Raw genomic sequence first — 23,764 nt, 5'->3', positions numbered from 1 at the left:
GGTCACAGGGCCGTATAGACCAGGTCAGGGGGGGTCCCAGGACCATATAGAGCAGGACAGGGCTCCCAGGGCCATATAGACCAGGTCAGGGGGGTCCCAGGACCATATAGAGCAGGACTGGGGTCCCAGGGCCGTATAGACCAGGTCAGGGGGGGGGTCCCAGGGCCATATGGGCTCGTTCAGGGGGGTCTCAGGGACATATAGACTAGGTCAGGGGGGTCAGGGCCATATGGGCCAAGTCAGGGGGGGGTCCTAGGGCCATATGGGCTGGGTCAGGCGGGGGCTCCCAGGACCATATAGACCAGGTCAGGGGGGGTCCCAGGACCATATAGACCAGGTCAGGGGGGGTCCTGGGGCCATATAGAGCAGGTCAGGGGGGGTCCCAGGGCTATATGGGCCTGGTCAGGGGGGTCCCAGGGCCATATAGACCAGGTCAGGGGGGGTCCTGGGGCCATATAGAGCAGGTCAGGGGGGTCACAGGGCTATATGGGCCTGGTCAGGGGGGTCCCAGGGCCATATAGAGCAGGTCAGGGGGGGTCCCAGGGCTATATGGGCCTGGTCAGGGGGGTCCCAGGGCCATATAGACTAGGGCAGGACTCCCAGGGCCGTATAGAGCAGGTCAGGGCTCGCAGGGCCATAGGGCCAGCCCAGATCCATACGTTCCCGGGACCATATAGCCCCGGCCCCCCCTGCCAGCCCCATATCCCCCCCCCCCAGGGCCACGCGGACCCCGACGGCCAATACCAAAACCACCTGGACCCGGAGGGGCCATACCCGCCCTGCGCCGACCCCGACCTCCCCTACGCGCCCCATACGGACCCCGACGGGCAATACCCGCCCCATACGGACCGCGACCTCCCCTACCAGGGGCACTTAGATCGCGACGGGCAATATACCGGCCCGTACGGATCGCGACGGGCAATACCAGCCCCACCTGGAGCGCGACGGGCAATACCAGGAGCACCTGGAGCGCGACGGGCGAGTACCAGGAGCATTTGGAGCGCGACGGGCAATAACGCCGGACGTACGGACCGGGAGAGACCCTACGCGGCTCATATGGATCGCGACGGGCAATACGAGGCGGTTAACGGGATCGCGACGGGGCCGTATCCCAACCGTCCCGATCACGATAGGTCCTATCAGAGCCGTAAAGACCGCGACAGACCTTTACCAGGCTCGTCCGGAGCGGGACGGGCAATATACGGGTCGTATGGACCGAGACGGGCAGTATCACGGCTGCTTGGAGCGGGGATCTCCAGTATCAGCCCCATTTGGATCGCGAAGGGCAATATCCCGAGCCGTATGGATCGCGACGGGCAATATCCGAGCCATACGGACCGCGATGGGCAATATCCCAAGCCGCCTGGACCGGGATGGGCAATATCCGAGCCATACGGACCGAGACGGGCAATATACGAGCCGTACGGACCGGGATGGGCAATATGCCAGCCGTACGGACCGGGATGGGCAGTATCCGAGCCATACGGACCGGGACGGGCAGTATCCGAGCCGTATGGATCAGGACGGGCAGTATCCGAGCCGTACGGACCGGGACGGGCAGTATCCGAGCCGTATGGAGCGGGATGGGCAGTATCCGAGCCGTATGGATCAGGACGGGCAGTATCCGAGCCGTATGGACCGGGACGGGCAATACCAGAGCCACGTGGGACCGGGAATTGCAAGTACCGGAGTCGGGACGGTCATTATCCGTCGTGTATGGACCGGGAAGGATCGTATCCCGCTCCGTGTTCCCGGGAGCGCTGCGGCGCTTCCCATCGGGATTGGGAACGGGATTGGCCGCCGCGGGGGGCCCCTCAGTCGGGGCCCCCTCCCGCAGCTCCAGCCCCGGGGGGGGAGGACACAGCACCAGCGCCAGCACCAGCCCCGCCACCACCCTCCAGCGCAAGTAAGGACCCCCCTCCCCCCACCCTCCCCCCCTCCCCCCCTCCCCCACCCTCCCCTCCCCCCCCCCAGCACCCAGAAAATCCCCTCCCCCCCCCCCCATGCAGCGGGCTGAGGCCTGGGCAGAACTCATCACACCCGATGGGGGGAGGGGGGGAGGGGTGGGAGCAGATGTGGGAGCAGTGGGGGGTGGGGGGAACGCGCGCGTCACAGCTCCCCCTCCCCCCACCCCCTGCCGTCGCCCCGTCGGGCCTGGCCTGGCCGGGGCCCTTTTGGGGGGGGGGAGGGGTCCGGGCGCCGGGGGTCCCTTTTTGGGGGGGGGGGAGGGGTCCGGGCGCCGGGGTCCCTTTTTGGGGGGGGGGGGAGGGGTCCGGGCACCGGGGGTCCCTTTTTTGGGGGGCGGGAGGGGAGCTGTGCTGCTCCCTGACCTCCCCCTCCCCCCTTCTCCCCCCTCCCCCCAGGTCGGACCGGGACAGCTCGAGGACAGTGAGGTCAGTACCGCCCCTCCCCCCCCATGCCCTTTGACCCCCACCCCTCCCCCACTGCCCCCTCCCCCCCCCCACCCCCCGGGTTCCCCCCTCCCTCCCCCCCCCCCCCCCCGCCCGGACGCCTGGGTCCCGCTCTCTGGGGCTGGGGAGGTGGCGGGGCTGTTGTCGAGCGTGTCGCGACGGGGGACCGGCATGTCGCGATAGACCCCGGCGTGTCGCGACGGATCTGGCATGTCACGACGGAGCCGGCACGTCGCGACAGGGCCGCCGCGCTGCAATGGGGCTGAGCTGTCGCAACAGGACCCGGCCTATTGCAATAGGGTTGATGTGTCTTGAGGAGACCGACGTGACCTGGCACGTCGTGACGGAGCCGGCATGTCACGACAAGGCCGCCGCATTGCAATGGGGCTGAGCTGTTGCAACAGGACCCGGCCTATTGCAATAGAGGGGACGTGTCTCGAGGAGGCTGACATATTGCAACAGGAATGACCTGTCGCGACAGGCCCCAGGTGGTTGCAACAGGGCCGATGCGTCACGACGAGGCTGATGTATTGCAACGGGGCCGGCCTGTCGCGAAAGGCCCCAGCCCATTGCAATAGGGCCTGACGTCACGATGAAGCCGCTATGTTGCAACGGGCTGACCTATCGCGACCCAGCCCGTTGCGATACAGCTGACGTGTCGCGACGAGGCTGTCCTATTGCGGCGGGGTCGGCGTGTCGCGACAGGCCCTGGCCGGTTGCAACGGAGCCGACGTGTCGCGACGGGCCCTGCCGTACTGCGCCGGGGCCGAGATGTCGCGACGGGCCCCCGTCGTGTCGCGACGGACCCCGTCGTGTCGCGACGGGGCGCGGGGTGGGTGGCCGCGCCTGGGTCCCCCCGGCCGGGGGTGCGCGTTGCCGGGGCGGCGGGGCGCACGCGGGGGCGGTTGCCAGGCGACGGCGCGGGCGGCGGGTGACAGCGATGACAGCGCCGGGGGGGAGGCGTGACAGCGGGGGGGGGGGGGGGGGGCAGCGTCGCCATTGGCAACCGGCGACCCGCCCCCGTGGGAGCCCCCCCCCCCCCCCCGACCGGGTGGGGGGGGGGATGGGGGGTCCGGCCCTGCCCTGCGGGGGGTGCGCGAGGGCGGGGTGACACGGGGTGACGCCGCCGTGCGAGGGCGTGCGAGGCCGCGCCGGGGTGTGCAACGCCCGTGCGAGGGTGTGCGAGGGTGTGCAAGGGTGTGCAACGCCGTGCAAGGGTGTGCGACACCGTGCGAGGGTGTGCGACACCGTTGCAAGGGTGTGCAATGCTGTGCAAGGGTGTGCAAGGGCGTGCAATGCCGTGCAACCCCATGCATATGGGCGTGCAAGGCCGTGCAACCCCGTGCCACGGGTGTGCAACGCTACACAAACCCTGTGCAACACCGTGCGTGGGCATGCAACGCCGTGCAACCCTGTGCGAAGGGCGCGCAACCCCGGTGCAACGCCATGCATGGGTGTGCAACACCATGCAACGCCGTGCAACATCATGCATGGGTGTGCAACCCTGTGCAACCCCATGCATGGGTGTGCAACACCATGCAATTGCCGTGCAACCCCCATGCGTGGGTGTGCAGCACCGTGCAACGCCATGCAACCCCCATGCGTGGGTGTGCAACGCCGTGCAACCCTGTGCAACCCCATGCATGGGTGTGCAATGCTGTGCAACGTCATGCAACCCCATGCATGGGTGTGCAATGCCGTGCAAAACCCTGTGCAACGTCATGCATGGGTGTGCAAACCCCGTGCAACCCCGTGCAACGTCATGCATGGGTGTGCAACAACCGTGCAATGCCATGCAACCCTATGCGTGGGTGTGCAACCCCGTGCAACCCCGGTGCAACGTCATGCATGGGTGTGCAATGCCGTGCAACCCCGTGCAACCCCATGCATGGGTGTGCAATGCTGTGCAACGTCATGCATGGGTGGTGCAATGCCGTGCAACCCCGTGCAACCCCATGCATGGGTGTGCAACCCCCGTGCAACCCCGTGCAACCCTATGCGTGGGTGTGCAATGCCGTGCAACCCCGTGCAACGTCATGCATGGGTGTGCAATGCCGTGCAACCACCCCGTGCAACCCCATGCATGGGTGTGCAACCCCCGTGCAAACCCCGTGCAACCCTATGCGTGGGTGTGCAATGCCGTGCAACCCTGTGCAACGTCATGCATGGGTGTGCAACCCCATGCAACCCCGTGCAACCCTATGCGTGGGTGTGCAATGCCGTGCAACCCTGTGCAACGTCATGCATGGGTGTGCAACACTGTGCAACCCCATGCATGGGCGTGCAACCCCGTGCAACCCCATGCATGGGCGTGCAACGCCGTGCAACCCCGTGCAACGTCATGCGTGGGCGTGCAACGCCGTGCAACCCCGCGCGCGAAGCGTGACCCTCCCGCCCCGTTTGCACGTGGGCCTCGCACGCCGGCCTCGTGCGAGGCCGTGCCCGGTTCCGTCCCTTCCGGAGGGATCCAAGCGTCCGGATGGGGGCGGCGGGGGGGGGGGGCGGGGGGGGCGGAATTCCGGCCTGCGGTTTCCGAATCCTGTCATGAGTTTGTCAGGCCTGAGCGCTCGGCCGCCTGCCTCCCATTCCCGGACATCGGGGTCCCCATTCCCGGATATCGGGGTCCCCATTCCCGGATATCGGGGGGTCCCCCATTCCCGGACGCCTGGGTGCCCCCCCCACCCCCACCCCCCCCTGGATCCGCCATGACGTGAGTGCGACCCCCCCCCCCCGTCCCGGGCCTGGACCCGCCGCCATGGGCCCGATCCCCTCCCAGATCCCCGGGGATCCACTGGATCCCCCTCCCCCCGCCGTGGCCCTCTCCCCCCTCCTCGTGTCCCCCCCCGTGTCCGTCTGTCCGTCTGTCCCCCCCCCCCCCCCTCCGGCTCTTGACTCGTGTTTTCTCTCCTCTTTCTCTCTCCTCCCCGGCTGTCCGTCTGTCCGCTTGTCCGGCCGCCACCCCCCTTGCCCCTCCGTCCGTCCGTCCGTCTGTCCGCCACACCCCCTGCCCCCCCCCCCCCGCCCTGGTCCATCCGTCCGTCTGTCCTCCGCACCCCCTGGCCCACACCGTCTGTCTGTCCGTCCATCCCTGTCCATCCATCCCCCTCCGTCCATCCATCCATCCATCCTCCCCCCCCGTCTGTCCGTCCATCCTCCCGTCCGTCCGTCCGTCCATCCCGCCGTAGGGAGGAGTAGACATCCCTCCGTCCGTCCGTCTGTCCATCGTCTCCCCCCCCCCCGTCCGTTTGTCCGTCCCCCCCCCCCTCCAGGTGCCACCCGTGGGTCCTCTCGGCCGCTCCAACCTCCCCCCACCCGCAGGTAAGAGCCCCCCCCCGACGCCTGGGTTCCCCCGGGGGCCCCCTATAGGGGCCATATGGACCCCCCGGGTGCTGTATAGGCTGCACAGAGCCCCACAGGGCAGTATAGGGGCCATAGGGTGCTATACGGGCTGCACGGAGCCCCACGGGGCAGTATAGGGGCCATAGGGTGCTATACGGGCTGCACGGAGCCCCACGGGGCAGTATAGGGGCCATAGGGTGCTGTACGGGCTGCACGGAGCCCCACGGGGCAGTATAGGGGCCATAGGGTGCTATAGGGGCTGCACGGAGCCCCACGGGGCAGTATAGGGGCCATAGGGTGCTATAGGGGCTGCACGGAGCCCCACGGGGCAGTATAGGGGCCATAGGGTGCTATACGGGCTGCACGGAGCCCCACGGGGCAGTATAGGGGCCATAGGGTGCTATACGGGCTGCACGGAGCCCCACGGGGCAGTATAGGGGCCATAGGGTGCTGTACGGGCTGCACGGAGCCCCACGGGGCAGTATAGGGGCCATAGGGTGCTGTACGGGCTGCACGGAGCCCCACGGGGCAGTATAGGGGCCATAGGGTGCTATACGGGCTGCACGGAGCCCCACGGGGCAGTATAGGGGCCATAGGGTGCTATACGGGCTGCACGGAGCCCCACGGGGCAGTATAGGGGCCATAGGGTGCTATACGGGCTGCACGGAGCCCCACGGGGCAGTATAGGGGCCATAGGGTGCTATACGGGCTGCACGGAGCCCCACGGGGCAGTATAGGGGCCATAGGGTGCTATACGGGCTGCACGGAGCCCCACGGGGCAGTATAGGGGCCATAGGGTGCTGTACGGGCTGCACGGAGCCCCACGGGGCAGTATAGGGGCCATAGGGTGCTATAGGGGCTGCACGGAGCCCCACGGGGCAGTATAGGGGCCATAGGGTGCTATAGGGGCTGCACGGAGCCCCACGGGGCAGTATAGGGGCCATAGGGTGCTATACGGGCTGCACGGAGCCCCACGGGGCAGTATAGGGGCCATAGGGTGCTGTACGGGCTGCACGGAGCCCCACGGGGCAGTATAGGGGCCATAGGGTGCTATACGGGCTGCACGGAGCCCCACGGGGCCAGTATAGGGGCCATAGGGTGCTATAACGGGCTGCACGGAGCCCCACGGGGCAGTATAGGGGCCATAGGGTGCTATACGGGCTGCACGGAGCCCCACGGGGCAGTATAGGGGCCATAGGGTGCTATACGGGCTGCACGGAGCCCCACGGGGCAGTATAGGGGCCATAGGGTGCTATACGGGCTGCACGGAGCCCCACGGGGGCAGTATAGGGGCCATAGGGTGCTATACGGGCTGCATGGAGCCCCACAGGGCAATATAGGTGCTATACGGGCTGCACGGAGCCCCACAGGGCAGTATAGGGGCAATAGGGTGCTATACGGGCTGCATGGAGCCCCATGGGGCAGTATAGGTAGTATACGGGCTGCACGGAGCCCCACGGGGCAGTATAGGGGCCATAGGGTGCTATACGGGCTGCACAGAGCCCTGTGGGGCAGTATAGATGCTACATGGGCTGCATGGAGCCCTGTGGGGCCGTATAGGTGCTATATGGTGCTATACGGGCTGCATGAAGCCCCACAGGGCAGTATAGGTGCTATACAGGCTGCACAGAGCCCTGTGGGGCAGTATAGGTGGTATATGGTGCTATATGGGCTGCACAGAGCCCCACGGGGCAGTATAGGAGCCATATGGTGCTATATGGGCTGCACGGAGCCCCGTGGGGCAGTATAGGTGGTATATGGTGCTATATGGGCTGCACAGAGTCCTGTGGGGCAGTATAGGGGCCATAGGGTGCTATATGGGCTGCACAGAGCCCCGTGGGGCAGTATAGGTGGTATATGGTGCTATATGGGCTGCACAGAGCCCCACGGGGCAGTATAGGGGCTGTATGGACCTTGTCGCGTGCTGCGGGGGCCCTCTGGGCGCTATAGGGGCCAGACCCCTTGCAGGTGGTAGAGGGGTTATAGAGGCCCTATGGGTGTTGTAGGGGCCATACGGTCCCCAGGGGCATATAGGGACCGTATGGGTTCCCTGGGGGCTGTATGGCTCCTATATACAGGGACTGTATGGGTTCCCTGGGACCTATAGGGGTCACATGGACCTAGGGGATGTATAGGGGGTCCTTGTAGCTCCCCAGGGGCTGTATGGATCCCTGTAGACCTACAGGGGCCGTGTGGCTCCCCAGGGCTCTATAGGGGCCTTACGGACCCCAGGGACCTATAGGGGCCCTCGTAAATCCCTGGGGGACCTATAGAGGCCCTTATAGATCCCGGGAGCCTATAGAGACCCTTATACATTCCTGGGCCGTATGGAGCCCAGGGCCCTATAGGGGCCATAGGGGGCCCCCCCCAGGGCCCTATAGGGATCCTATAGGTTCCTCAGGGCCCTATAGGCGCCGTATGGGCCCCGGACGCCTGGGGTCCTCCCCCGGTTGGTTTGGGGGGGGGGGGGGTGGTGGTGTTTGGGGGCGGTTGCCATGGCAACGCCGCCATCACGGCGCCTCCTCGGGGCTATTTTGGGGAGAGGGCGGTGACGTGAGAGGGGTGGGGCGGGGCTCGCGCCGGGGACCCCCCCCCTCCCCTCCCCCCCCCCCCCCCCGCGGGGAACCCAGGCGTCCGGGCTCCCCCCCCCCTCCCCCCCTCCATCCCCCGCCGTGTCGCCATGGTAACAGCAACCCTGGCAACCCGCCGGCCCCGCCCCCGCCCGCCGCGTCCCCATGGCAACCGCCAGCCCGACGGGAGGGGGGGGGGAGTCGCCGCTCCGCGCATGCGCCTGGCGCCCCCCCCCCCATTGGGACCCCCCCCACACCCCGGCGTCCGGGCGCACCCCACCCCCACCCCCACTTTGGGCGCCCCCCCCCCCCTCAGAGACCCCCCCCAGGGGACCCAGCCACCCCCCCCTAAATATTGGGGGGCAGCCCCCCCCCCCCCCCAGGCAGCCGGGCTCCCCTTTTTTGGGGGGAAAAGCCCCCCATTTCCATCTCAGAGGGACCCAGGCGTCCCCTCCCCCCTCCCCCCCCCCGCGTGTGTGTCCCCCCCCCGCGTGGGGAGGGGACCCCGGCGTCCGGGCACGCGCAAGGAGGGGGGGGGTGGGGGGGGAGGAGCCGGAGGAGCGACCCCCCCCCCCCGCCCCCCCCCCCTCCCCCGGCCGCTCGGGCCCTGGGTGCCTGCTGCGGAGGAGCCGCCCCCCCCCACCCCCCCCCCCAAATCCTCCCCCTCCCCCCCCCCCCCCTCCCCACTCGTGGGGGGGGGTCCCCGTGTCCCCCCCCCCCCCCCCCCGGGATGTGGTGCCTGCAGTGCACCGCCGACCGGCGGCGGGGGCCGCTCCGGCAGCGCCTGCTGCACGGGTGAGTCGGGGGGACCCCCCCCCCCCCCCAAAAACCTCCCCCACCCCCTCCCCTCCCCCACGCGGGACCTCCCCATCCCCCCCCCCCAAACCTTCGGGGATCCCCAGGAACCTGGACCCCGCCCCCCCCCCCCATTTTTGGGGACCCCCCCCCATCTTCCCGGACCCCCCCCCCCCCCCCCCCTTCCCCGGATGCCTGGGTCCCCGGGGGGGGGAGGGGGGGCTGTGTCCGTGGGTCCGGGTGTCCGTGGGTCCGGGTGTGTTCTACGTCTGTGTTTCCTCGTGTCCGTGTGTCCCGTGTCTGTGTGTCCCCGTGTCCGTGTGTCCCATGTCCGTGTGTCCCGTGTCCATGTGTCCCATGTCCGTGTGTCCCTGTGTCCGTGTGTCCCTGTGTCCGTGTGTCCCATGTCCGTGTGTCCCATGTCTGTGTGTCCCTGTGTCCGTGTCCCCCCATGTCCGTGTGTCCCCGTGTCCGTGTGTCCCATGTCTGTGTGTCCCATGTCCGTGTGTCCCGTGTCCGTGTGTCCCCCCATGTCCGTGTGTCCCCATGTCCAGGTATCCCCGTGTCCGTGTGTCCCCGTGTCCGTGTGTCCCATGTCTGTGTATCCCTGTGTCCCCATGTCCCCATGTCCGTGTGTCCCTGTGTCCATGTGGCCCCGTGTCTGTGTGTCCCATGTCTGTGTGTCCCCATGTCCGTGTGTCCCCATGTCCACATGTCCCTGTGTCCGTGTGTCCCCGTGTCTGTGTGTTCCTGTGTCCATGTGTCCCCATGTCCGTGTGTCCCCATGTCCGTGTGTCCCCATGTCCAGGTATCCCAGTGTCCGTGTGTCCCCATGTCCGTGTGTCCCCGTGTCCGTGTGTCCCCATGTCCAGGTATCCCAGTGTCCGTGTGTCCCCATGTCCGTGTGTCCCCGTGTCCATGTGTCCCCATGTCCGTGTGTCCCATGTCCGTGTGTCCCCATGTCCCCATGTCCAGGTATCCCCGTGTCCGTGTGTCCCCATGTCCGTGTGTCCCATGTCCGTGTGTCCCCATGTCTGTGTGTCCCCATGTCCACGTCTCCCCATGTCCATGTGTCCCTGTGTCCCATGTCCGTGTGTCCCCATGTCCGTGTGTCCCATGTCCGTGTGTCCCCGTGTCACATGTCCCCATGTCTATGTGTCCATGTGTCCCCATGTCCCTGCCCCATGTCCGTGTGTCCCCATGTCTGTGTCCATGTGTCCCTGCGTCCCCATGTCCCTGTGTCCCATGTCCGTGTGTCCCATCTCCTTGTCCCCATGTCTGTCATGTCCGTGTGTCCCATGTCCGTGTGTCCCCATGTCCGTGTGTCCCATCTCCTTGTCCCCATGTCTGTCATGTCCATATGTCTCCTGTCCGTGTGTCCCCATGTCCGTGTGTCCCATCTCCCTGTCCCCATGTCTGTCAGGTCCACGCCTCCCCACGTCCGTGTGTCCCCGTGTCCCCGCATCCCCGTATCCATGTCCGTGCGTCCCACGTCCGTGTGTCCCCGTGTCCCCGCATCCCCGTATCCATGTCCGTGCGTCCCACGTCCGTGTGTCCGTGTCCCCGCATCCCTGCATCCATGTCCGTGCGTCCCATGTCCGTGTGTCCCCACATCCCTGCATCCCCGCATCCATGTCCGTCCGTCCCACGTCCGTGTGTCCGCGTCCCCGCATCCCCGCATCCGTGTCCGTCCGTCCCACGTCCGTGTGTCCGTGTGTCCGTGTCCCCGCATCCCTGCATCCATGTCCGTGCGTCCCATGTCCGCGCGTCCCACGTCCGTGTGTCCCCGCGTCCCCGCATCCCCACATCCATGTCCGTGCGTCCCATGTCCGCGCGTCCCACGTCCGTGTGTCCCCGCGTCCCCACATCCCCGCATCCGTGTCCGTCCGTCCCACGTCCGTGTGTCCGTGCATCCCATGTCCGCGCGTCCCACGTCCGTGTGTCCCCGCGTCCCCACATCCCCGCATCCGTGTCCGTCCATCCCACGTCCGTGTGTCCCTGCGTCCCCGCATCCGTGTCCGTCCGTCCCACGTCCGTGTGTCCCCGTGGTCCCTGCTCAGGTGGCTCCAGGCGCCCTGGGGGGGGGGGGGACAGAGCTGTTTGGGGGGGGGTGGGGTGTCTTTGGGGGGGTCTCAGGGTGGTTGGGGGTCTCAGGGTGGTTTGGGGGGGGCCTGGGGGAGGTTGGGGGTCTCAGGGTGGTTTGGGGGGGGTCTGGGGGTGGTTGGGGGTCTCAGGGTGGTTGGGGGGGCTCCGGGGGTGACTCGGGGGGGGGGTCCTGCCGTGGGGGTGACGCCGTGTCCCCGCAGCGGTGGACGGCGAGGCGCCGGGCAGCGAGGGTGGGGGGCCGGTGCCCGACAGCCCCGGCCGCCCCCCGCCGTACCGCGGCCTTCCCCAACCGGCCCCCCAGGGAGCGGGGGGCGCCGGGGGGTGCCCCGGGGGGGGCTCCCCGGGCTTGGCCTGGCCCCGGCTGCCGCCCCAGCCCGCCAGCGTGGCCCTGCGCAAGCAGGAGGAGGAGGAGGAGAGCAAGAGGCCGAAGGCGCTGAGCGACAGCTACGAGCTCTCCACCGACCTGCAGGACAAGAAGGTACCCCGGGGACACGCGGGTGACGTCCCCCGCCACCCCCCTGCGGCGGTCCCCCGGCCCCGTGTGACGGTCCCCGGCCACGTGTGACGGTCCCCAGCCCCGTGTGACGGTCCCCCCGGCCACGTGTGACGGTCCCTGGCCATGTGTGATGGTCACCAACCCCACGTGTGATGGTCCCCAGCCACGTGTGATGGTCACCAACCCCACGTGTGATGGTCACCAACCCCACGTGTGATGGTCACCAACCCCACGTGCGATGGTCACCAGCCATGTGCGATGGTCACCAACCCCATGTGTGATGGTCACCAACCCCACGTGCGATGGTCCCCAACCCCACGTGTGATGGTCACCAGCCACGTGCGATGGTCACCAACCCCACGTGCGATGGTCACCAACCCCACGTGTGATGGTCACCAACCCCATGTGTGATGGTCCCCAGCCCCATGTGATGGTCCCTGGCCACATGCGATGGTCCCCAGCCCCATATGATGGTCCCCAGCCACGTGTGATGGTCACCAACCCCATGTGTGATGGTCACCAACCCCACGTGTGATGGTCACCAACCCCACGTGTGATGGTCCCCAGCCACGTGTGATGGTCACCAACCCCACGTGTGATGGTCCCCAGCCACATGTGATGGTCCCTGGCCACGTATGATGGTCCCCAGCCCCATGTGATGGTCCCCAGCCACGTGTGATGGTCCCCAGCCCCATGTGATGGTCCCCAGCCACGTGTGATGGTCACCAACCCCATGCGTGATGGTCCCCAACCCCATGTGATGGTCACCAGCCACGTGCGATGGTCCCTGGCCACGTGTGATGGTCCCCAGCCCCGTGCGATGGTCACTGGCCCCGTGCGAGGCCACCGTGCCCCCACCCTGGTGCCAACCCCGTTTCCCTGGGTGTTGCCTCACCTGTCCCCTCCTGCCCTGTCCCCTCCCTGTCCCCTCCCTGTCCCCTCTCCATCCCCATCTCCACCTCTGGGTCCCCGATGTGTCACCGTGTCCCCATCCATGCCCCAATGTCCTCATCCCTGTCCCCATCCCCGTATCGCCATGTCCCCATCCCTGTCCCCATCTCCGTGTCCCCATCCATGCCCCTATGTCACCATCCCTGTCCTCATCTCCATGTCCCCATCCCTGTCCCCACGATGTCCCCAATCCTGTCCTTGTCCCCATGTCCCCATCCCTGCCCCCATCCCTGTCCCCATCTCCATGTCCTCATCCCCGTCCCCATGTCCTCATCCCTGTCCCCATGTCCCCATCCCTGTCCCCATCTCCATGTCCTCATCCCCGTCCCCATGTCCTCATCCATGTCCCCATGTCCCCATCCCTGTCCCCATCTCCGTGTCCCCATCTGTACCCCCATGTCCCCATCCACATCCCCATTTCCATGTCCCCATCCACGTCCCCATGTCCTCATCCCTGTCCCCATGTCCCCATCCCCATCTCTGTGTCCCCATCCACGTCCCCATGTCCTCATCCCTGTCCCCATGTCCCCATCCCTGTCCCCATCCCCATGTCCCTGTCCTCGTCCCCCTGTCCTCATCCCTGTCCCCATCCCCATATCCCCATGTCCCCATCCCTGTCCCCATGTCCCCATCCACGTCCCCATTTCCGTGTCCCCATCCACGTCCCCATGTCCCCATCCCTGTCCCCATGTCCCCATCCCTGTCCTCATCCCCGTATCCCCATGTCCCCATCCCCGTCCCCACGTCCTCATCCCTGTCCCCATGTCCCCATCCCCGTCCCCATCTCCGTGTCCCCATCTGTGCCCCCATGTCCCCATCCCTGTCCCCATCCCCGTATCCCCATGTCCCCATCCCCGTCCCCACGTCCTCATCCCTGTCCCCATGTCCCCATCCCCGTCCCCACGTCCTCATCCCCATCCCCACGTCCCCATCCCCGCGTCCCCATCCCCGCGTCCCCCCGCCGTGTCCCCACGTCTCCCCGTGTGTGTCCCCCCCCCCCCCCAGGTGGAGATGCTGGAGCGCAAATACGGGGGTTACTTCCGCACCCGCCGCGCCGCCCGCACCATCCAGGCCGCCTTCCGCCGCTACCGCATGGCCCAGAAGTTCGAGCGGCTGCGCAGCGAGGGGGGGGCGCGCCCGGCGCTTGGCCCTCCCCGGCCTCCGCCTCCAATTCTCCTTCGAGGAATACGACCGCGGCCCCCCAGCCCCCGCCCCGGGCCCCCCTCCGCCGCCCCCCCCCTATTTCCAAGGCAAACCCGCCTCGCTGGACGAGGGGGTGTTGGGGGGACCTCGAAGGGCGCCCCGATACGGGGGGTCTTGTCGGGCTGGGTTGGATGGGGGGGGTGGTCCCGCCGAAGGGGGGGTGACGGGAGGGGGGGCCGGGGCGGGGGGCGCCGGCAGCCCCCCCCGCCAGCTCTCGGCCTCCGCCGACTTCGGGCCCGGTGGCGCCGACCTGGAGGAGGCCTTCGCGCAGCAGGTAGGGGTCGCGGGGGTCGTGGGGGTCGTGGGGGTCGCAGGGCTGTGGGAGGTCACGGGGGCCGTGGGGGTCATGGAGGTCATAGGGGTCATGGAGGTCATAGGGGCCATGGGGGTCACAGGGCCATGGGAGGGTCGCGGGGGTCATAGGGGTCACGGAGGTCACAGGGGCCATGAGGGTCATAGAGGCCATGGGGGTCATGGAGGTCATAGGGGTCATGGAGGTCATGGGGGTCATGGGGGTCATGGAGGTCACAGGGGCCATGAGGGTCACAGGGGCCATGGGGGTCATGGGGGCCATGGGGGTCATGGAGGTCATAGGGGTCATGGAGGTCACAGGGGCCATGAGGGTCACAGGGCCATGGGGGTCATGGGGGTCAGAGGGTCATTGGGGGGTCACAGGGCCATGGGGGTCATGGAGGTCATGGGGTCATGGGGGTCACAGGGCCATGGGGGGGGTCACAGGGCCATGGGGGTCATGGAGGTCACAGGGGCCATGGGGGTCATGGGGTCATAGGGCCATAGAGGGGTCATGGGGGGGTCACAAGTGACAAGGAGGGGCGCGGGGGGGGGGCATGGGGGTCCCAGGGACCATGGGGGGGTCACGGGGAGTTGGGGGGCCATGGGGTGCCCAGGGGGGGTGACGATGGAGGCGGGGGGCTGACGGGGGGGGGGGTCCGTCCCCGCAGGTGAAGTCCTTGGCCGCCTCCATCGACGAAGCGTTGGGGGGCGGCCGGGGGGTCCCCCCCGGTGCCCCCGCCCCCCCCCGCGGGTGACAGCGCCGCCACCTCCACCAGCGACGTCACCCTCTACCTGGACGAGGGGCTCCCCGGTTCCCCCCGCTCCCCCGAACGACCCCCCAGCCCCGAGCCCCCCTCTGAAACCGGGGGTCCCCCGCCTCCCCCCGCCCCTCCGCCCCCCCCCGCCTCCCCCCGCCAACCCCCCCGGCCCGGCCGAACGCTGGGGGGGTCCCGAGGAACCCCCTCGTCGCGGCCCCCCGTGCTTGGAGTGCCGGGGTCGCGGGGGCGGCGGCGGGGGGCACCCCCCTTTGCTGACGGTCGAACCCCCCAGCGACAGCTCGGCCGACCTCAGCGACCGCTCCGACCGCGGTTCCCTCAACCGGGGGGGTCCCTACGAACCCGAAGGGGCTGGGGGGGGCACGTTGCCCCGTACCGGCCCCCCTCATCGTTGTTTCCACCCCGAAGCCCCCCCCGCTCCCCCCCCCCGGCCCCCCGCCGCCCCCCGCCGCCGAGGAGGGCTCGGAGGGGGACAACGAGAGCTTGGGGAGCAGCTCCAACTCCAACGAGACCCTCAACTGCTCCTCGGGTTCCTCATCCCGCGACAGCCTGCGACGACCCCCGCCGCCGCCCCCGCCACCTCCCGCCGCCCCCCCCGCAACCCCCCGGTCCCTCCGGCCCCCCCGGCAAAGCCACGTACCAACGGGAACCGCGGCAGAGCTGGGACTCGCCGGCGCTCAACAACGACGTGGTGCAGCGCCGGCAGTACCGCATCGGCCTCAACCTCTTCAACAAGTGAGGGGGTGATGGGAAATGGGGGGGGGTGACCCCGTGTCGGAGGTGGGATGGGGTCTGGTGACCCTATAGCGGGACCGTGTGGCGTTCTCGGTGACCCTATGGAAGGGATAGGGTGGCGGTCTTGGTGGCCCTACGGTGAAGACAGGGTGATGTTCTAGGTGATCCTATAGCAAGGACAGGATGACCGTGGTGGCCCTATAGAAAGAATACGGTGATGTTTTAGGTGCTCCTACAGAAGAATGTGATGATGTTCTAGATAGCTCTATAGTATGGCCGTGGCGACGTTCTAGATGACCCGGTAGTCAAGACGATGATGTTCTAGGTGACCCTATAGGGAAGCCGGGTTGTCATCCTACAGCCAAAACAAGGTGATGTTTAGGTGACTCCATAACCGCGGCAAAGCGACCCTATAGCCAGGAGAAGGTGACGTTCTAGGTCACCCTAGAGCCAGGACGAAACGACGAGCCCCACGGCAGTCGGGGCGACCCCGTGTCCACCACCTTTGTAGGAAGCCGGAGAAGGGGATCCAGTACTTGATCGAGAGGGGCTTCCTCTCGGACACCCCGGTGGGGGTGGCCCACTTCATCCTGGAGAGAAAAGGATTGAGCCGGCAGATGATCGGCGAGTTCCTCGGCAATCGCCAGAAGCAATTCAACCGCGACGTCCTCGAGTAAGCGGGGGGACGCACCGGGATGGGGTGGGACGCGCTGGGACTCGGGGCGGGGGGGGGGTGTGGGGGGGGTCCACCTGGGACCGAGGCCATCTCTGGTCTGTGGGGTTCTCCCGCAGCTGCGTGGTGGACGAGATGGACTTCTCTGGGATGGAGCTGGACGAGGCCCTGCGCAAGTTCCAGTCCCACATTCGGGTGCAGGGGGAGGCCCAGAAGGTCGAGCGCTTGATCGAGGCCTTCAGGTGAGGGACGGTGACGGGTCCCTGTCCCCACCCCGTCTCCCCTGGCGCCGGGAAGGCCACCGGGCCATAGGACGCAGTTGCGTGGTCACCATGGGGTGGTGTTCTAGGTGACCCTATGGATCAAGAGGGAGACGCTAGGGGTGGTGGCCCACGTGCCATGGGGTGACGTTCTAGGTGACACCGTGGACCAATCAGGGGATGTTAGGGGTGATGGCACATGCAGGGCCGGGTGACGTTCTAGGTGACCCTATGGACCAAGCAGGGGGATGTCAGGGTTGGTGGCCCACATGGGACCAGGCGATGTTCTAGGTGACCCTATAGACTGGGAGGACATCAGGGGTGGTGCCCCACACGCAAGGGGGCCTGGACCGTGGTGGGACTGCTGTGGGGTGCAGAAGCCATCCCAGGCACGTGGGGATGGCCGTGGGGCACCCTGACCCCATGGGCCGTGGGGATTGTCTGCCCCGCAGCCAGCGCTACTGCGTGTGTAACGCGGCCCTGCTGCGCCAGTTCCGCAACCCGGACACCATCTTCATCCTGGCCTTCGCCATCATCCTCCTCAACACCGACATGTACAGCCCCAGCGTCAAGGCCGAGCGCAAGATGAAGCTGGAGGACTTCATCAAGAACCTCCGAGGTGAGGAGCCCGGTCCCATCTCGTCCCCCCTGGTGTCCCCACCCCCTGCTTCTGAACACGGGTTCTAGAGCGGGGGCCCGGGTGTCGCGCAGGGGTGGACAACGGGGAGGACATCCCCCGGGACATGCTGGTGGGCATCTACCAGCGCATCCAGAGCCGGGAGCTGCGCACCAACGACGACCACGTCTCCCAGGTCCAGGCCGTCGAGCGCATGATCGTCGGCAAGAAACCGGTGGGTTCGCCCGAGGGATGGGATGGGTTCTAGGTGACCTAAGGGGGATGTTCTAGGTGACCCTATGGAGGGATGATGGTCTAGGCGACCCTATGGAGGGATGATGGTCTAGGTGACCCTATGGAGGATACTCTAGGTGACCTAAGGGGGGATGTTCTAGGTGACCCTATGGAGGGATGATGTTCTAGGTGACCCTATGGAGGGATGATGGTCTAGGTGACCCTATGGAGGGATGATGGTCTAGGCGACCCTATGGAGGGATGGTGGCCTAGGTGACCCTATGGAGGATACTCTAGGTGACCTAAGGGGGGATGTTCTAGGTGACCCTATGGAGGGATGATGTTCTAGGTGACCCTATGGAGGGATGATGGTCTAGGTGACCCTATGGGGGATGTTCTAGGTGGCCCTATGGGAGAAGTCCTAGGTGACCCTGTGGGGGATGTTCTACGTGACCTATGGGGGGGACGCTCAAGGTGACCAATGGGGGATGTTCTAGGTGATCCAATGGGGGATGTTCTAGGTGACGCTACAGGGGGACGCTCTAGGTGACCCCCAGGGATGGGACAGGCCAATGTCAAGGGTGCCATCACCATCAAGGGGCGGGCCTGGAGGGTGGGTGGGTGTGTCCCAGCGAGGCCCCGCCCCTGTGCTGAGCCCACCCCTGTCCCCAGGTGCTGTCCCTGCCCCACCGGCGCTTGGTGTGCTGCTGCCAGCTCTACGAGGTCCCCGACCCCAACCGGCCCCAGCGCCTGGGGCTGCACCAGCGCGAGGTCTTCCTCTTCAACGACCTGCTGGTGGTGAGCCTGGCCCCCCGGCGCAGCGAGGGTGTCCCTGGGGTGGGGGGCACCCATGGGAGAGTCGAGGGGTCTCCCAGATGCTTGGGTCCCCGGTGACCTGGTGGCCTCGGCAGGTGACGAAGATCTTCCAGAAGAAGAAGATCCTGGTGACCTACAGCTTCCGCCAGAGCTTCCCCCTCGTTGAGATGCACATGCAGCTCTTCCAGAACGCTTGTGAGCCCCACGGCGCCCCATGGCATGCCCCCCCCCCCCCCCGCCCCACGGCACCTCCCCGAACCCCATGACCTCTGACCCCCCCCCCCCCCGCCCCCCTCCCAGATTACCAGTTTGGGATCAAGCTGCTGTCGGCGGCGCCGGGGGGGGAGAGGAAGGTCCTGATCGTCTTCAACGCCCCGAGCCCACAGGACCGGCTACGCTTCGCCAGCGACCTCCGCGAGTCCGTGGCCGAGGTGCAGGAGATGGAGAAGTACCGCGTGGAGGGTGAGCGGGGCGCTGGGAGCACTGGGAGGGGCACTGGGAGCACTGGAAAGGGCGCTGGGAGCAATGGGAGGGGCGCTGGGAGCAATGGGATGGGCGCTGGGGGTGGTTGGGTGGGGATTAGGGGTAGGGGGATGGATGCTGGGAGCAGTGGGATGGGCACTGGGGTACTGGGATGGGCACGGGGAGCACTGGGATGGGCACGGGGAGCACTGGGAGCATGGATTGGAACTGGGAGGGGGGCATCAGGGGCATTTGGATGGAAAATGGGGACACTGGGAGCACTTGGATGGGCACTGGGATGGTCCCTGGGGTCAATTGGATGGGGAACAGGGGCACTGGGGGTACTGGGATGGGCACTGGGAGCACTTGGATGGGCACTGGGAGAGTCCCTGGGATCACTTGGATGGGCACTGGGATGGTCCCTGGGGTCAATTGGATGGGGAACAGGGGCACTGGGGGTACTGGGATGGGCACTGGGAGCACTTGGATGGGCACTGGGACAGTCCCTGGGATCACTTGGATGGGCACTGGGGACATCGGAACAGGTACTATGGGCACTGGGAGCACTGGGATGGGTGCTGGGGGCAATGGGAGAGGCATTGGGAACACTTGGATGGGAACTGGGGGCACCAGGACAGGCACTGGGGGCACTGGGACGGGCATGGGGGCACTGGGACAGGCACCAGGGCACTGGGACTGGCAGTGGGGGCACTGGGATGGTCAGGAGGGGCACTGGGAGCACTGGGACGGTCAATGGGGGCATTTCGATGGGGACTGGGAATGCTGGGGCTCTCGGGGGGGGGGGGGGAGCACTGGGATAACTGGGACCGCCATGCCCCCCCCCCGCCACAGCGGAGCTGGAGAAGCAGAAGGGGGTGTCGGGGACGCGGGGTGGGGGGCCCCCCCGCGAGGCCCTCAACGGCCTCAGCCGCAGCAGCCTGGAGGAGGCCTTCGGGCCGGGCGAGGGGCTCAAGCGCAGCGCCCTCAGCAGCTCCCTGCGGGACCTCTCCGACGGCGGTGAGACGGGGAGGGGGCACCCGGGGGGGGGGTCGGGGTCCCCTGGGGGGGAGTTGGGGTCCCCTGGGGGGCTTAGGGTCCCCTGGGGGGCATTTGGGGGGCAGATAGGGTGCCCTGGGGGGCAATTGGGGTCCCCTTGGGGGGCATTTGGGGTGCCCTGCAGGGCATTTGGGGTCCCCTGGGGGGGTTGGGGTCCCCTGGGAGGGCATTTGGGGACTTCTAGGGGGCATTTGGGGTCCCCTGGGGGGCATTTGGGGTGCCCTGGGAGCATTTGGGGTGCCCTGGGGGGCAATTGGGGTCCCCTTGGGGGGGAGTTGGGGTCCCCTGGGGGTCTTGGGGTCCCCTGGGAGGGCATTTGGGGACTTCTAGGGGGTATTTGGGGTCCCCTGGGGGGCATTTGGGGTGCCCTGGGGGTAGATAGGGTGCCCTGGGGGGCATTTGGGGTCCCCTTGGGGGGCTTGGGGTCCCCTGGGAGGGCATTTGGGGTCCCCTGGGGGGCATTTGGGGTGCCCTGCAGGGCATTTGGGGTCCCCTGGGGGGGTTGGGGTCCCCTGGGAGGGCATTTGGGGACTTCTAGGGGGCATTTGGGGTCCCCTGGGGGGCATTTAGGGTGCCCTGGGAGCATTTGGGGTGCCCTGGGGGGCAATTGGGGTCCCCTTGGGGGGGATTGGGGTTCCCTGGGGGGCTTGGGGTTCCCTGGGGGGCATTTGGGGTCCCCTGGGAGCATTTGGGGTGCCCTGGGGGGCAATTGGGGTCCCCTTGGGGGGGCATTTGGGGTCCACTGGGGGAGTTGGGGTCCCCTGGGGGGCATTTGGGGACCCCTGGGGGGGGCCCTGAGGTCCCTGGGGGGGACAGGAGGGTTTGGGGGGGCACTGGGGACAGCCCCCCCCCCCCCAGTGCTCCCCCCCAACTGTGCCCCCCCCCCCCCCAGGCAAGCGGGGCCGGCGCAACAGCGTGGGGTCCCTGGACAGCACCATCGAGGTGAGTGGGAGGGGCCCCATCAGGCCCCGCCCCTTAAAGCCACGCCCCTTGAAAAGCCCCGCCCACCCCCCCACCCACCCCCAGTACCCCCTCTGCTCTTGGGGAAGGGGCGGGGCTTGTGAGAGGGGCGTGGCTTGGGCCTGAAGGGGAGGGGCTTATGCACCAAGGGGTGTGGTTGGGTGTAAGGGGCGGGGCTTTCCCCTTCTCTGGCAATGGGGAGGAGCTTGTGTGAGGGGGTGGGGCCATCCCAGGGAAGGGGCGGGGCTTGCTTGGAGGAGCTGGAGCCCATCCACCAATGGGGAGAAGCTAGAGCTGGGAGGCGGGGCCTGTGCACTGATGTCATGTGATCTGCTCCGGGGAGGGTGGGGCCTATCCCTCGCTGGCTGGCCTCATCCACCAATCGGGGGGGGAGAGGCTGGTGCCAAGGGGCGGGGCTAGCTGTAAGGGGCGGGGTCTGAGCAAGGAGAGGGCGGGGCTGACCCTAGGGGGCAGGGCTTGTCTGGGGAGGGGGCGGTGCTAGTACTAGGGGGCGGGGCTTGCTGGGGGGGCGGTGCTAGTTCTAGGGGGCGGGGCTTGCCCGGGGAGGGGGCGGTGCTGGTTCTAGGGGGCGGGGCTTGCCCGGGAGTGGGCGTGGCCCGCCGGCAGGCTGACCCCGCCCCCTCCCGCAGGGCTCCATCATCAGCAGCCCCCGGCCGCAGGCGCGGGGGCCACCGGGGGGGCCGGGAGGAGCCCCCGAGGGCTACAAACCCCCCCCCCGCCCCGTCTCCAACTCCTCCTCCTTCCTGGGGTCCCTCTTCGGCAGCCGGCGGGGAAAAGGACCCCCCGGCCCCCCGCCCGGGGCTGGGGGTCCCGCTTCGGCCTCGGCCTCCTCCTCCTCGGCTTCCTCCTCCCACCATCATCATCCTCCCCCCGCGCCCCCCCCGGCCTCCGAGGGTCCCTCCAAGCTGCAGGCGCTGCACGCCCAGTACTGCCACGGCGCCGGGGGGGCGGCGGCGGCGGCGGCGGCCGGGGGGGGGACCGGGACCCCCGCCGCCACCCCCCCTACCCCCAACAACCCCCCCCGCCCGCTCGCCCCGCTCCCCCCCCCGCCGCTGCCCGCCATCGCCGCCGGAGCCCCCCCCCGCTTCCACGGGGGGCCCCAACCTCCGCTGTCGGCGCCCCCCCAGCAGCACGGCCCCCCCGGCGGGGGGTTCCCGCCGCCGCACCCCCATTACACCCTCCACCGGCCCGGCAAAAGAGGGGGTGCCCCCCCCGGCCCCCCCCGCCAACCCCTTTCCCCCCTACCCCTCTACAGCCCCGCGCCCCCCCACCACGGGCTGCCCCACGCTTACCCCCCCGGCCCCCCCCCCCCCACCATCACCCCCCGCCGCCCCCCCGCCCCCGCCAAACACTTCGTTTTCGGGGGGGGCGGCGGCCCAACCGGGGGACCCCTCCGGGGGGGGCGGCGGCGGGGCGGCCCCCCCGCCTCATCACCACCATCATCATCATCACCACCATCACCCGCCCCCCCCACTCCCCCATTCCCCCCCATCCCTCCTACCCCCCCCCTGCCCCCCCCCCTCGCCCCACACCCCCCTCAGCCCCCACTCCCCCGCCGGCCCCACCTCGCCCCTGGCCCAAACCGGTCAGGGCCCCCCCCAAACCCAAGGGGGGGAACCGCATCAGCACCGTGGTCTGACCTCCCCCCCCCCCCCCGCTGTGGCAGAGGACGGACACAACTCACGGCAGCGATGGACGGCGCCGGCATGCTGGATGCGGTGGTTATTTTTGTAAACACCCCCCCCCCCCAATTTATCCTGACCCCCCCCCCCCCCCCCCCCCAAATAACCTGCACGTGGCTCGTGTTTGGCTGCTCGTGCCTCGCCCCCGTGAGGGTGGGGGCACCCGGACGCCTGGGTCCCCCCCTCCTCTCGCCGTTTCGGGGGTCCGGCGTCGAGGATGGCCCCCTCCCCCCCCCTCCCCCAGCTCAGGCTGAATGTCACATGGCACTTTAACCATCCCCCCTCCCCCACCTTGTCCTCCCCTCTCCCACCCCGGCCGCCCGCGTCCCCTCCCCGGGGTGGGGGGCACCCAGCGGCCGACCCCCCCCCCCCAGGGATGCGCGCGGAGGGGACCCAGGCGGCTGGGCCCGCATGCGCCCGCGCCGGGCCCTGTATATAAGAGACTGTATATTTGATGCTTCATAAACGGACCGGACGGCCCTTGGCGTGTGATCCGCCTGTGCCCCTTCTTTTGGGGGGGGGGGGACACCTATAGGGGCTATAGGGGCAGAGCTATAGGGTCGTGGGGGCGAGGGCCATAAGGGAGGGGGGGGCTCTATGGAGCAGGGTCACAGCAGGGCTTGGAGGGACTACAGGGCCCTGGGGCTATAGGGACCCTTGGGGTATAGGGGACTTGATAGGGGCCCTAGGGATATAAGGTCTTGGGTCTATACTGTCAGGAGGCTATAGGGACCCTCGGGGTATAGGGTCCTGGGTCTATACTGTCAGGAGGCTATAGGGACCCTCGGGGTATAGGGTCCTGGGTCTACACTGTCAGGAGGCTATAGGGACCCTCGGGGTATAGGGTCCTGGGTCTATACTGTCAGGAGGCTATAGGGACCCTCGGGGTATAGGGTCCTGGGTCTATACTGTCAGGAGGCTATAGGGATCCTCGGGGTATAGGGGACTTGATAGGGGCCCTAGGGATATAGGGTCTTGGGTCTATACGTCAGGAGGCTATAGGGACCCTCGGGGTATAGGGGACTTGATAGGGGCCCTAGGGATATAGGGTCCTGTGTCTATACAGGCAGGAGGCTATAGGGATCCTCGGGGTGTAGGGGACTTGATAGGGGCCCTAAGGATATAGGGCCCCCTTGGGATATATAGTCAGAGGGCTATAGGGGTGCTTAGGCTATAGGGGCCTGGGAGATAGAGGGGCCTAGCGGCTATAGGGGCCATAACAGGGAGGTTGGGGGCTATGGGGGCCTGGGGCTGTAGGGGCCTGGGGGCTATAGGGGCCATAACAGGGAGCTTGGGGGCTATGGGGGC

At 67.9% G+C, this 23,764-nt stretch overlaps 1 pseudogene across 1 annotated transcript; it reads left to right on the top strand.

The window, feature by feature from the left end:
* Nucleotides 1-922: 922 nt before the first annotated feature.
* On the top strand, nucleotides 923-22,413 carry LOC309601396 (IQ motif and SEC7 domain-containing protein 1-like; annotated as a pseudogene). The gene is made up of 15 exons (XR_014230901.1): nucleotides 923-1,906; nucleotides 2,364-2,392; nucleotides 11,422-11,699; nucleotides 13,674-14,145; nucleotides 14,834-15,676; nucleotides 16,188-16,349; nucleotides 16,469-16,591; nucleotides 17,062-17,228; nucleotides 17,321-17,460; nucleotides 18,132-18,257; nucleotides 18,371-18,470; nucleotides 18,576-18,737; nucleotides 19,590-19,754; nucleotides 20,686-20,735; nucleotides 21,404-22,413. The product of XR_014230901.1 is annotated as an IQ motif and SEC7 domain-containing protein 1-like (transcript).
* The last annotated feature ends 1,351 nt before the right edge of the window (nucleotides 22,414-23,764 follow it).

Source organism: Platalea leucorodia (genome assembly GCF_965183815.1).
Source record: "Platalea leucorodia genome assembly, chromosome: 33".
In the NCBI taxonomy this organism is placed as follows: Eukaryota; Metazoa; Chordata; class Aves; order Pelecaniformes; family Threskiornithidae; genus Platalea; species Platalea leucorodia.
This window is presented reverse-complemented; position numbering and strand designations above follow the sequence as displayed.